At 27.7% G+C, this 14,713-nt stretch overlaps 1 long non-coding RNA gene across 6 annotated transcripts in view; it reads right to left on the reverse strand.

The window, feature by feature from the left end:
- Positions 1-247: 247 nt before the first annotated feature.
- LOC147803250 (uncharacterized) overlaps positions 248-14,713 on the reverse strand; it is a 72,626-nt gene continuing 58,160 nt past the window's right edge. For 5 of the 6 annotated variants that reach the window (XR_015428953.1, XR_015428951.1, XR_015428947.1 and 2 more), the window contains 3 exons: positions 14,302-14,401; positions 11,770-11,891; positions 7,699-9,364 (listed from right to left, as the gene is read on the reverse strand). This is a non-coding gene — a long non-coding RNA (uncharacterized LOC147803250). Of the gene's footprint in view, positions 534-7,698; positions 9,365-11,769; positions 11,892-14,301; positions 14,402-14,713 lie in introns of those variants that run through there. The other variant, XR_015428954.1, reaches the window with a different exon arrangement.

Here is a 14,713-nt window from a genome sequence, read left to right on the forward strand (position 1 = left end):
TGCAAATCAAGTTTCGTTTCTTTTTTGCCTACTATGGCAGGTAACACAACTTTTTTTTTTATTAAAATTAATTAATTTAAGACAGAAAGTAAGATTTGTATACTATTGAATTTGTAATCTTTGTTGAGAAGAATATAATTACATGTATAGAATTGGCATGTGATGTGAAGATGTGATGATGAATTGGCATGTGAAATGTAAGATACATAATATGTATCTTCAAGAAATGATAAATAAATGAGATACATTTTATTTTGATAATTTTTATTTTTACCTTTTTAATTATTTTTTAGTGGTAAGTAAGAGCACAGCATATATGTAAAAAGTACAAAATAGGACACACAAAAAAAAAATATGTAAGTTGGATCAGAAAATTTGAAGCATGTCTATTTTTTGTTGTTCTTATACAATAGAGAAAGAGTATTGGTAGACAGCTTGACTCTATGATGGTGCAATCACGTAAGGCTTATGACAGCTACTAGTGGCAACATCCTGAGAAAAGGAGCAGCTAAAAGTCTTGTCTGCTTATTCAGCTGTAAAATAGAAGCATTTTTCTTGATAAAAAAAATGTAAATCATGTTACCTTAAAGTTCTGCAGTGGGTCAGAATCTAATCTAAGACATACATTATATTAATATCAGACAACTATGCTAAATAATAAAGAGCTTAATTATTTTTTATGAATTTAAAAAATTTACAATTATATCTATTACATATAACAAAATTAATGACTAAATTTTGACTTGTTATGGCACAGAGATATTCTTCAAAGCGAATGAGTATCTGCATAAATCATAGTAGAAACATGAAGTCCTGGTAAACATATCTCACAGAAAAGCTTTAAGCAGACAATGCTGTGAGATTATTCTCCGGGACAAATGTAAATCATCAGTAAAACAAACAGCAATGTAAATACTAAAAAAAAATTTTTATTAAAAACAAATTATATTAAATATTTAAAGAATAATTCCTTAAAAAATCTAGGTAAAAGCTAGGAGAGAACAAGTTGCTTCAAATTAGTATTGCACTCAAGATACCTTGTGAAAATTTCAATGGATGGCTAAGTATATAACTTAAAGCACAGCTTTTTAAATTGTAAATCTAAAAAAGATTGAAAACATTACTTTGAATCAACTTGAGTAACAGAGTGAAAGGGGACATTTAACACAAAAGTATACATTTTAAGAGAAAATTTTTAATAACCAGGAAAGTATTATAAGCATGCACACATACAATTATATATATATAAAATAAAAAATGCCCACGATTTATTAAACATGGCTCATCCAACATCTTCCGGGACTACTTGCGACACCGTCAGAGTAGTTTCACTACACTTTTGGGTGGAAGTGCTACTCCAACTCATACTTTGGGATTTGGTGCATTCGTCACTTAAAAAATCTAAACATAAAAAAGGAGTTGAAAAGGGTGTTAATATCTGAAGGCATGTTGACGCAGTTAACAGAACATTGGAGCACACATCCACAATTAGGAAATCGCTCTCGTGCTTTGCTAGTCGACCAAAAAGCTTTTATTAACAATAAAAAATTGGCCCACTTCCTCCATGCATGTTTAACTTGTCATGAGGTTGAACTAATTCTCTCAACTCAATCTTCTAGCATTCAGGTGTTCACTCAAGTATTATAGTTATAATGGGTTTTGCAAAAATGAATTTTTGAATCACATAGTTACAGTCTAGTAAAAGAAGTAAAAACTAAAGGAAGATAGTTCTCATTGTTACAATTTTAAGTTATGTCTAAGTGTTGATAGGTTACTGGGTTACAAAGTTACATTGAGAGTTAAATTGTTAAAATTAAATAAATTATTGTTACGAGAGGTTTGATGCTCGGTTTCTTATTTTCAATTCTTTTGCAGGTTTTCAATTTAATCAGGTTATTTACGTCTGAAAGAGAGGGGTAGTGTCTGATTAATCTTATTTAATATTTCTATTGCAGAATCCATCAGAGTTTAGACATAAATAACAGCATTTAAAGAACAAGACAATCACAGGATATTACATCACAACATTTAATATTTAGTCACAGCACAGATTTTTTTAAAATTTATTTTCTTTGCATATGACATAAATGAGCTCACGGCCAACTGCTTGATCGGCGGGTGCACTGCCTACGGTAGAACTTAGTTGCAGAACTGTGGTGAACAATAATTTTGTACAAAATAAGAGGTAAACAGCAGAGCAACAATTTCGTGCTTTTGTATAAACAACTGAAGTTTATTTAAAAATGATAAAAGATTTCGCTTTTGTAAGAGATAATAAGTCTGTGTATAGTTCATTTTGTAAATATACATCTTTAACCTTAGCTGATAATTGTCTTTGCCAGGTCCTGTGAATGTGCCATTTACATAGCAAACGTGAAACCTTTTCAAAAATCGTATTGAATGGATCAGCTGTAAATTTATTATTAGTCATTTTACAATAACAATTTAGGTTTGGAATTTTAGATTTAAGAGAAAGAAATACTTAATGGTTTCTGCATCTAAACTGCTAGCAATAAAATGTGCAACAGGATAACTATGTCAAAACTCTGTAACTGAAGTTTATCTAAAAATATGATAAATATTTGTGTTATGAATTAAGCTAAAGAGACTTTACTACATCATCAAGTAAAACTTAAATAGAACATTAAACAAGAAAACCCATATTTCTTTTAGACTGCTCTTATATCTCACAACTTGCAAACTTAATTCTTTATTTTGATCTTTTAGAACAGACACATTTACAGACTGATGGCAGAAATAACTAACTTTTTAAAAAATTAACATAAGCAACTAACTTAACTTTCTGATACAAGAACAATGTTGACCTTAAAGGAGAAAAAATAAATCTTCAAAAAATAACTAAAGCATTACATCAATATTAACAAAAATATGGTTTAATAACACAAGCCTGCGAAATTGAAGTTTTTGAAAAATACAAGAGAAGTTATTGTTGATTTATATGTTATTTGATGTGCTGATTTCGAAAATGATCTTCATTTTTCCTAATCACATTAGGATTTTTTGTAAAATCGATATTAATGTTTTTACTAAAATCCTATTTGGAAAGGAATTTTCTCAAACAATTTTTCAAGTACTATCCAGTAACTGCTCTCTTCATTCATTTTGATCTATGTAAAATTTAATCTTGTGAAAGAAAATTGATTTTTGAGCTATCAGCTAATTTTTTATAGGTCAAAATGAATAAAAAATACTGTTACCAGACCGCACAAGTCACCTCTGGTCGAGAGAAAAACAATAAGTTCCTTGCGCTTAAACTTTTTATATCAGTTTCTGGAAAAAATCACCAACATACAATTTTAATTAATTTTTTTTTATTAAGATAGCTTATGTAAAATTGATGATTGACCAAAAATAGCAAATATTGTGTATGTGTACATGAAAGTTTGAAACAAATACAAAACAAGCAAAAAACTTATTGGTAATTTAAAGGTAACGTAAAAAAGAGAAAAGTTTCTATTTAAGGATATACTCGTTTTCCTCTGAAACTTATTTTTGATGATCTTCTTTTATGCTAAATCTCAGATCTATCCCGAGCTATCATCGAACAGTAGTCGGCGAGCATGTTCTTGTCCCATCTTCCTTGATATTTACGCTCCATATATCTGATATCTTGATGGAACCTTTCTTCTTGTTCTTTGCTGACTGCTCCTAAATTATCGGGTAAAAAGTTCACATGTGAGCAAAGAAAATGCATTTTTACACTCATGAAGCTACCCAAAGTTTTAAATTTGTCCAGCATTTTCATTACAATTTCCTAATAATCAGGATCCTTGTAATTACCCAGAAATTTACTGACGACATCTTTGAAAGCAACCCAAGTTTCTTTTTCCGTTGCTGCCGTGTCTCAAATTCTTTATCCTTCATGAGTTTGTGGATATCTGGACCAACAAAGATTCCTCCGTTCAACTTGGCTTGGGATAAACCTGAAAACTTTTCGAACGGGTATTTGAAACAATCGCCATATTTTGGAACAGCCTTGACAAACTGCTTCATTACACCTAATTTTATATGTAGCGGAAGTAACAATACTTTTTTCGAATCAACTTAGCTGTTTCGAATAACGTTCTTGGTGCCTGGGTCAAGATTTTGTCTTTTCAGTCATTCTTTTTTTTACCCAATGTTGAGTCTTGTCACGGCTGTCCCATTCACAAATGAAACATGGGAACTTTGTAAATCCACCTTGTTGACCAAGAAGCATGGAGATAACTTTCAAATCACAGGAGATGGTCCAACTGTGATCGATGTATTTTAGTTTGTCTAGGACGAATGCCAGGTTTTCACAGCATTCTTTTAAATATACTGAGTTTCCAACTGGTACGGATGCATACTGGCTCCCATGATGAACAGCTTTGAGGCTTCTTTTAGATGAATCTATAAACAGCCTCCACTCATCTTTTTCGTAGATGACATTAAATTTGCTCATCAATCCAGGAACATCAGAACAATATACAAAGTTCTCCTCTTCATCAAAGTACTTAATAAATTCCTTTTCACGATTCCTGTACCAATAAAATGATGTTCCTTTGGCCAATAAGTTTTTTTCTTCTTTCTGTCTGGAGCCTAACAATTCATCTGCCTCTTTCAAAAGGCCAAGATCTCTGCTCAGATAATTAAGTTCAACCTGAGAGAATGGCTGAGGTGAACCGGCTATAGGTGGCTTATATTCAATATCGGAGTCTTGAACTTCTGGATGTTCCAAGTCTGAAGAGATGATTGGCAATTCAGTTGGAGGCGCAGGCTCACCAGGTCCATAAGGAACGAGGCATATAGCCGATTTAATACTATCAGGATAAGATATTAGCCTTTGATTTTTCTGGTTATACCCACGAACATGGCAGGAACAAAAATAACAATCATCAAAGTGGTTTTTGGGCTCCCTCCATGTCATAGGAATTCCAAATGAAACACTGCACACAAACTTTATGGAGAGTCCACGATTTGTTCTGGTCTCCTAATTTCATGCCAAAATATGCCCCATTAGTTGTCTTACATAGTCTGTAATGCTCCTCATGCAATTTTTAACAACACTATACTCGCCGCATACATAACAAAAGCCACCTGGGAAAGTTTTACAATGTCTCGAACTCGAAGTCATGTTTCACGAAACACACAGAAAAAAACCAGACGTTAAAGTCACTCCCTATTACGTTTGCTAGTGTTTCTGAGAGGTCAGCGAACCTGGATAAAAATTCTCGCGACGCTATTGTTAGAGAGAGATTGTGACAGAGTAGTCATAGAGGGCTGCTTTTGTAGATTTAACCTAAGTAGAATGCTGGTCAGTCAATAAGTTAAGCAATTCAAAAACGAAATTCTTTTATGGTAAATGTTCATAAAAATTCCAGTAAAACTGAATTTTTCAAAAAAACGCAACGTGATAGAAAGTTTTCATTATTATTTTCCATTTCAGCACCAAAAAATACATTAAGTTCAGCTATCAGACCCCTTGAATTTTTTTCATCGAAGGCCTGTGTAATAAAAGTTTATTAACTTCCAGACATAGTTTTTTTTCTTCCTCTCTTCTTCAGCCCGCATTTGATTTAGAGTGAAAAAGGGAGACCTTATATTATTTTGAATGTTTTATAAGTCAAAATCAATCCTACTGAATATTGATACATGACAATTCATCATTTATTATGAAGTAAGGTTTAAATACTTTTAAAAATGACATTAATTAATTTTATTTCTCCCTATTGATAGAAATTGAATGCTAAAATAATAAATTTTTAAAAATTGATAAAGAAAAAAGAAATAATTTTTGTAAAATAATCAATATAATACATTTATTGTTTATTAATAAAGGAGGAAGATACTAACCAGCCTTTCTTTCTAACCAACCAGCTTAATGTCTTTTTCTTAGCCTGCACTTGATTAAAGACAAATACTGGGAAACATCAAAAGATAATTATTCTGAACTTAATTATTTTATTAAAATTTTAATTTACAAACAGAACACTATAACAATACAGTTTTAAAAAAACACTTAAGGTAAAATGCCACCGTTAATAATATTCAATCGCACAATGTCAGATTCGATTTAAGCGAAATCTTTCAAGTTTTGAAAAGTGATTTCACGTCACTCTCTGAAACCGAATTTAGGACGAGGGTCAGGGAGAGACTGACCGAGATGTGTTATCGGTCGATTAGAGAGAAATTCAAATTGGAATGTAGAATCGCAGTCAAAATAGTGTTGAATCAACTTGCACCTAAACAAGTTGATCTTATTCTGGGAAAGGAAAACAACATTCATCCGAACATTGTTAAGCTCACTTGGTGGTCGAGTTACACAAAGTTTATTCTAAACAAAAATTTTAGAATTTCAAGTCGAGCACATCAGTACAGAAAACTATATTACGATAAGGAAAGCTTTGTTATCGTAAGGGAAGAGGATGTGAAGTATGCAAGAAAGGCTAAAAAGCGATTGCATAAACTTAAAGTCATTGTTCAGAAGGATAATACGCTATCTTCCATAAGTCATTTAAATTCTTGTAAAAATAGCTTACTGATAGAAAGTACATAAAAAGAAATTGCAACATTTAAGTGATTTAACTATTATTTAAATTTTGCCTATTCTACTTTTCAGTGTAGATTCAAATTCAGTGCCTGCCATTGGAAAAAAAAAACTTTTCAGTCTGATTATACGAGCTAATAATTCATAATACATTTATTACTTTAATTGAAATAATTAAGTATAATTAAGCTATGTAACAAAATATTGCTAGCTGATGAGTAAATAATACATGAAATTCATTCAAAATGATGTTATGTAAAGCATTACTCTATAATAGGATTTTAAATAATTTATGATTTGAAATCTTTTAGGGAGAAAGAGAGATATTTTCTAATTATGCTATTTACAATCACCCAGGCACTGATTAAGTTAATTTCTATTAGATGTCTAGTATGTTTTTAAGATGTCACAGTACCTTTGCAACAATTATTTTAAATAAAGATATAATCATTCATTTTGTGGATGCTTTACATGCTCATTTAACTTATAATCAATAATTTATTTTCAAAAAGTAATTAAACTGTTTAATTTTTTTAACATTTTAAAAAAATTTGAAAAAATTCAAAAATTTTAAATCCCTAAGGCTTTTTTATTTGAACATATTTTCAAAAAAAATTTTTTCCCTTGGTGCTTACCATATTCATCTTAACAATGTTGTGCATTTATTTGTTGATTAATCAATTAGAATATTTTTGATAGATTATTTTGTAAAAATGTAGAAAAAAAAGGTTAAAAATTCCTGTTAGGTATATATAATATGCTGTAAAAATTTTAATACCTCATAAAATGCTTATTCCATGCACAGTTTAAATAAGTGTATTATACTCAAGATAAAAAAGTAATAATACTTAAATAGAAAAAATTCCTTAGGGATTTAATTAAGATTAAAACACAAAATTATCATCAATGAGGAAAAGCACTCTAAAATCTGTCAGCTGTGCAAGTTTCTGTATTAGGACAATCTAAAATCAGTCATAACTTTTTTAAAAATGTAGATAGATAGATGATTTTTTTTCAGTGAATTTGAAATAGTTTAAAGTTTTATTATAAGCAATAAAAAAAATTCGATACTTTGGTCATTTTTTGGGTACTGTGACCTCTTAAAAATATTAAATTTTTTCACAGACATAAAGCAAGTGATTGAAATGGAAAGTAATGAACATAAAAGAATAAATGTATTTTAAATGCAATTGAAATATTTGACTAAAATTTCAAGTATTACTCAAAGGTCTTAGAAATAATATTTCTTTTAAATATACATGTATTAAAATAATTTAAATATCACATTATAAAGTTAACTATTTGATAATAGTAATTATTGTCCAATATGTCATTTGCAATATTGATAAAAACTAATAAAAATTTCATAGCAAATCAAATAATTCAGATGCATTTAGTTTATTCTAAAAATAATTAAGGAGTGGACTTTAAATTAAAAATATTATCTTCCTGGCTTTTTCATTTTCCACTTTATTTTTCATTTGAGTATACTAGGACATTTATCAAAATTAAAAAAGCAAGCCTCTCACAGAGACATAAGTAAGCTTTTCTTCTGTTATCTGTTCAATATTAGATGGCTAAATATATGGTTCATCATTAAATTGGAAGCATTTGAGATGCAACAACATCCTCAAAAATATTCATAGAAAAGATCTGCATAATAAATGTTATTGTGATTTCATAATTAATGTCATGAAATTACTAAAATATTTCTTGTGAACTTAGTTAAAAAAAATTTTTTTCCTTTTAACTCTCAAATGTAAACTAATTATAATAATTATAATAAAAGGCTAAGAAATGGAAGTCCTATTACTTTTTCTTTTTATTTGTAGTGAAGAGCAGTTCTGGTATGATAACAACAAATGAAAAGGAACAATTCTGGCACCGCCGCTGGAATAGAACACATGAAGAGAAAGGTATTTTGTTGCCGTTGAACATAAAAGAATTTGAAAATGGTTTCCCCTACCTTCCAAAAATATATAAACTTATAAATACAGATTTTATATAAATGATAAATAGGTTTAAATAGCATTAAATTTTACTCAAAAATGATAACTAGCTACAAATTAGATTAAAAAAAATTTTTAAATTTAAATCAGTGACATTTAAAAAAAAAAATCCAAGTGGTTTAAATTATGATTTTTCCTCTTTCAATACCTATTCATGTTAAATAATTCCTTGTTAACAATGCTTGATATTTCTGATTCATACCGAAATAAATACAATAATGTTATCTTTTTAGCATATTAATAACTGGTGCATTCATATATTTTAAATAGGCATTAAGAAAAGATGTTGGTGCATGCAAAAGTCTCATTCAGACATGACAAAGAATTACATGGCACTACCGCAACACCTTAGAGAGGAAATAGGATATAAAAACTACATAAGGAAAAGATGGCAGAAAAACGGAGACCCAAAAAATAAACAAGAACTAAACAAGCTAACAAAAATACTAAAAAGAAAATGTCAAAAGTATAGAAACGACAACTGGAATGATAAAATGGCATGTATTAAAATGTTGAAATTTTTTAAGCACTAGGAGATCCTGAATAACACACAAAAATAATGGGTTAGCGTTATTTTTAAAAAATATCTATAAATTTATGCATATAGACATAAATTTATTAAAGAAAATTATTTAGAGTCATATAATAATAATAAGAACAAACAGGTATGAAAGTTACAACAATAAATTTAACATGTTAAGCAACATACCGAGTTGGTTCCAAGAGTTTTTTAGCAGTTACACCATTTCCCTGCTTTAACTTGATCAATGCCAATTCAGTCATAGTGAAAGGTATCAAATACATATCATCTTTAACTCACTTTTCACTGAAATATTTCCAATTGTTTAGGATCACAAAAAATATAATTAAACAACCAAAAAATCCTAAAGGACTTTTGAAATGAAATCATAAGTTTTTCTGTATTGTTTAGCTTTATTCATTCACATATAGCACGAAATAATTATTTCGTATATTTTAGTATTTTTATTATTCTTTTGAGGTCAAAATGCAGCAAATTTATATTTTGTTTGATAATATTCATAAAAATTCATAAAAAGAAGTTTTTAAATAATAACATGTAATATAAGTCCTATAATGTATAATGTTAATCCTTCACTAAATAGTTTTTTTCTTCCTCTTTTTTGAATCAAATTTTCGCTTAATCATAATACTTCATTAGAAATTTTTCTCCACTTCCATACACTTCCTTGTCTTTAGTTAAATAAACTCAGTAAATATTAATGGTTACCTTTTGTAGAAAAATATCCAACATTCTTTTTCTTATCTAGGGAAAAACTATTATTTGGAAAGGAAGTAAAAAGTTTCTTTTTAAACAAAATTTCTTAAAACTTTATGTTAATAAGTAAATCAAAATCAACCAACTACTTTGTGATTCATATGTTTATGCTTATTATCATCTTTTTTAGAGTATAACAAAAGTTTGAAAAAATAATGGACATTAAATATAGCTTAAAAACATAGAAAAAATATTACAAAAATAGAAATTAAATTTTCAAAGCATGAAAATTAATAAAGTCTATTTCAACAAGATATTTTTAAATAATGCAACAACCATTTTTAAACTTTTATCAACATTAATTTTACTAATATAAATCTTTATATCAAGAAGCTGGGAGAAAGCTGTGCACAATTCTTATTAAAATGTAAATTGTGGAAAACACTTTGATTAAAATTTATAAGAAAGCTAATATGAACTAATTTAAGTAATTAATCACAAATTAAAAACTGCCAGTAATTACATAGGCGTCAGAATCTAATAAAACAAATGGGATTGATGAATTAGTCACATCAATTATAAATTAGCTATCAATAATTTTAAAATAAATTTCATTCAACGTATTTTATTTTAATATACAAATTAAATTAACAAAAAAACAAACACTGGTTTTCATTATTGTAATAATTGTAATTTAATTGAGACAATTATCAGTCAAGATCAGTAGACTACTGATGGACTCTGGTCTACTGATTGAACTATATTTTAGAGTGAATATTTTTAAAGATACATTCTCTTGTAATTAAATTGTTATTGCAGAAATTGTTATTGTTAGAAATTGATCAACTTGTATTAAAGATTTTAAAATTTTGCAATATGATCTACAGATTTAGTTTTTAGCCAAGTTATAGAAATAAGCATCTGTACATTGTTTCTAGATTATATTAATTGAACTGTATTTGTGCTTTTATTTTTATTCGTTAATTTGTAAATCACTCTAGTATTCAGCGGTAAATTACGTGCATGTTAACTAAAGACTATAATACTGAAGTAGTTTTATACAGTATTTTAATCCGAGTTTTTATTTAAACCCAAACAGCCAACAATCAATATAAGGACTCTTGCTGACTTAAACAGAGCACTTAAATTATAGTATAGTGAGGTAACATATATAAAATAAAGGTTCTAAAAATTTAATTGTTAATAATTCTTGCGAGGTAGATACATTTTTTTCTGTAATTTAAAAAATAGATAAAACACTTCTCTTTAAATACTTCTTTTAGGAATGAAGACATTTAATTTCAAATGCTATTATGGAAAGTTTCATGGAACCAGGTGTGCCAAAAATTACGTATGATTTGAAAAATCAAGCAAAGAACGGTGGATATTTACTAAAACATTTTTCTTGTTTAATTTCAAAATTAGATACTAAGATTGTCAGCAGATGGAATCTATGGCTACAAACACCATTGTTCCAACTAAAAAAGTATTTGCAAGAATGTCATGTCTAAATTAATGTCCTTAAACTTGACCAGGTTTTGCTGCATATGGTAGTCATTTAGAAAAATTTCCTTCTGTTGTCTTTTAATATTATCAGAACTTTTGTTCAATTATATGCAACTAATTTTGAAACTAAAAAATTACCTAGTTTCTTAGAACAGTAGAAAAGCAAGTAATTCTATCACCTTCATTTTTTCTTTAGTTAATATTTCAAATTCTAGGTCATTTTTCTGACAGCAAGTATAATGAACAGTAAAATAACATTGCATGCATCAAATGGGACTTTCGTATCTTACATTTTAATGAAGAGGTCTATGCAATAGGGAAGCCTACAAAAAAGAATGTAAGCTATTTATAAAAACGCAAATGAAATGAGTCATTCTATAATATTGCATGTGCAAATAAAAAAAAAACACAATAGCAAATAAAGCTAATTACCAAAAATTACTTCATTCAAATTATTATAAAATACAGTCGTTTAAATAAAATCGTACCAAGAAATGACTCCACGGAAACAATCTTCAACTTGATTGATGCGACCCAAATTAGTACCGCTGACTCGACCAAATTATATACACCTCTCAGTAATATTAATCATGTCGTGTGCCCGCTATATCTAGATAAATATGATTATGAAAAAAATTAGAGACAATAACTAAAAGCACACAAAATTCACTGAATTGGTTAAGTAAGAACATTTTAAAAAGTGCAATGTCATTAATTTTGAAACTTCACAAGAAACTTGATTTATGAGTATTTTACAAGATGAAGTTTTAAATAAATTTTATCTAAAACTGATTTTGCCAGTTAAGTGTTACACAATGAGTCAAGATGCAACAAGTTTTCAACTGTGATAAAATTAGTGCTTTTATATATATATATATATATATATATATATATATATATATATATATATATATATATATATATATATATATATATAATTTCTTAGGGAAAATTTCACTTCGATATTCAACGTTTTTGATATAAGTTTAAAAACTATTTTTTATCACAATCAGGCTGAGTTATGAGAGCGAATGCAAAATATATGCCTATTGGGGCAAAATGACCGATGCACAAAAACTAAGTGACAGTACAATAGACTACACATAAATATTTTTGAAAATTAAAAATAATAAAACAATTTTAGTACTTAAAAAATTAATAAAAATAAGAATCAAGGAGGAAAAATGTTTTAAGAAATTAAAAAGAATGCATGAAGAAAGATTTTAAGGAATAAGAACTTTAAAAAAAATGAGCCCCACACCAGACTCCAAAGAATGGAAATTAGTACTTCATAACAATACTGTATTTTTCACTGAGGAACCAAAGTATCAATCTCAGACATGATAAATGTTAGTGTATTTTTTTTATTTATAAGATAGACAAATGATTCCTGAAAGAAGAAATTATCTGAATTTTCTTCAATGTTTTTTTCTTTTAGTGCTTAATTTTTTTTCTTTTCTTATATAAAAAATAAATAAAAGACTTACAGACAAAAGAAACATTAAAACAAACAAATTCCTCCATAGTTGAACTAAGTGTGGCTTTAAAAAAAAGAAGAAAAGAAGATATTAAAGTTTGTAAAATCTATTGCAATAACTGAAAAAAGATTGATGATAAAAACCTCAAGTATTTACTACGAAATCGCACAAATTGAGCAGGTGAAAAAGAAGTTAATCAAATGTATGTTTCGAGATTCACATATTATAACTAATAATACTGTACTAAAAATATTGAGATTTTAAAAATATTCAAAATTTAGCAGTGACAACTGCTGAAAAATTGATAGAAAAACAACAGTAGAATTATCGTATAAGATTAATAATATTCAGTTGTGCAATTTGAATTTTCTGTATCATAGTAATATCTGTGTTTTAAGATATCATGTGAAAATCAACAGCAATAACTCAAAAAAAAAAAAAAAAAAAAAAAAAAAAAAAAAACGTAAATCAAGTCTGCGAAAAATCAATTACACAAATAAATACGTGATTAGAATTTCTCGCTTCTTAATAATATTGTATGAAAATATCACGATTCAAAAAATCCTGACGATATCAAGTAGCAAAAACTTTAAAAACCTCAACTAAAACTTGGTAGTGTCCTCGTAAAACAAACGATAATAATAAATACATTAATTGAATTTTGCATGTCACAATAATATTGGAATTTTAAAAACCATGAGAAAATCAGTAGCAGTAACTGCAAAAAAAAAAATAAAACATCGAAATCAGGAATTATAATGATATCCAGCGAGTTGAAATCTCCATCTACAGTTATCATATGAAAAATTCAATCTAATTGCATCCAATTAAAAAACGAGAGCAAATATATAATATTGACTAAATAATTCCTTTATTACAAATCGGAATTTATTACATATTTAAAATCAAAGTTTAAAAGAAATGAAAAAAAAAACACCATTTTTTTTCTAGGGAACGATAGTTGAAATGTTTCGATTTCAGAATTACTTTGAAGACCGTCAACTTAATTATTTTTCTATTCGCCTCCGTGGTTCATTAATTTTTACTGAAGAAGTTATTACAGATGCAAAGTTTTATAAGAGTTAGTTATTACAGATATAAAGCATAGAAACTCAAACAAATCTGCTGAAAAAAAGTTCTTTTGGATCTCATTAAGTACTCAAAAAGAAAAAAAGAGGTGCTTGTAAAGGAGATATAAATTTCATGTTAACTAGATTTTGTGTAAGTGGTAAAATTTAAGTTTTTGATTAGCGAAATTCCGAGAAAATTTTGTTGAAATATAAATTATTGATTTACGAAAGTCCGTGAATCAATAATCTTGAGATTCGCGGAATTCTGCAAATTAACAGAAGAAACACATGCCTAATAAGAACAAAAATTCTAAATAATCCCAATTTAAAATGAATTTTAAAAATCAAATTGAATAAGTCAAATATATTAAAAAATTAATAGTAGATAAATAAAAAGGATTCTACCTATACATTATTAGCCCTTACTGTTTACATTCAAAACTGCAATGAATTTATCTTAAAAAAAACATACCTTTGGCATCTCAAAGACTAGAAAATATAGTTTTGATTTTACAAAGAATATTTTCAGTAAGTTCGCGAGATTTTGCTATACTCCAATTATACACCAATTCCTAAAAGAAACAATATATAGCTGTAATGAAATATTACAAGTTACAAAATTATAATGTTATCAATAAATGTTAAAATAATTTATAGTGTAATGAATAAAACAGTTTAACACATTTAATCAGCAATATATATATATATATATATATATATATATATATATATATATATATATAACAATTGCATTCTAGAGATTAAAAATGCAATTTGAATATTTAGTAAAAACGGCAGCTCTAGACACATTAGTTACCCATAAGATTTCTTTTTGTGTGTAATGCAGATTTTTGCTAAACATTTTTAAATAAAAAAAATTACAA

The sequence above is a fragment of the Parasteatoda tepidariorum genome, chromosome 9, assembly GCF_982258835.1.
Source record: "Parasteatoda tepidariorum strain Cologne lab strain chromosome 9, Ptep-v5.0, whole genome shotgun sequence".
NCBI lineage: Eukaryota > Metazoa > Arthropoda > Arachnida > Araneae > Theridiidae > Parasteatoda > Parasteatoda tepidariorum.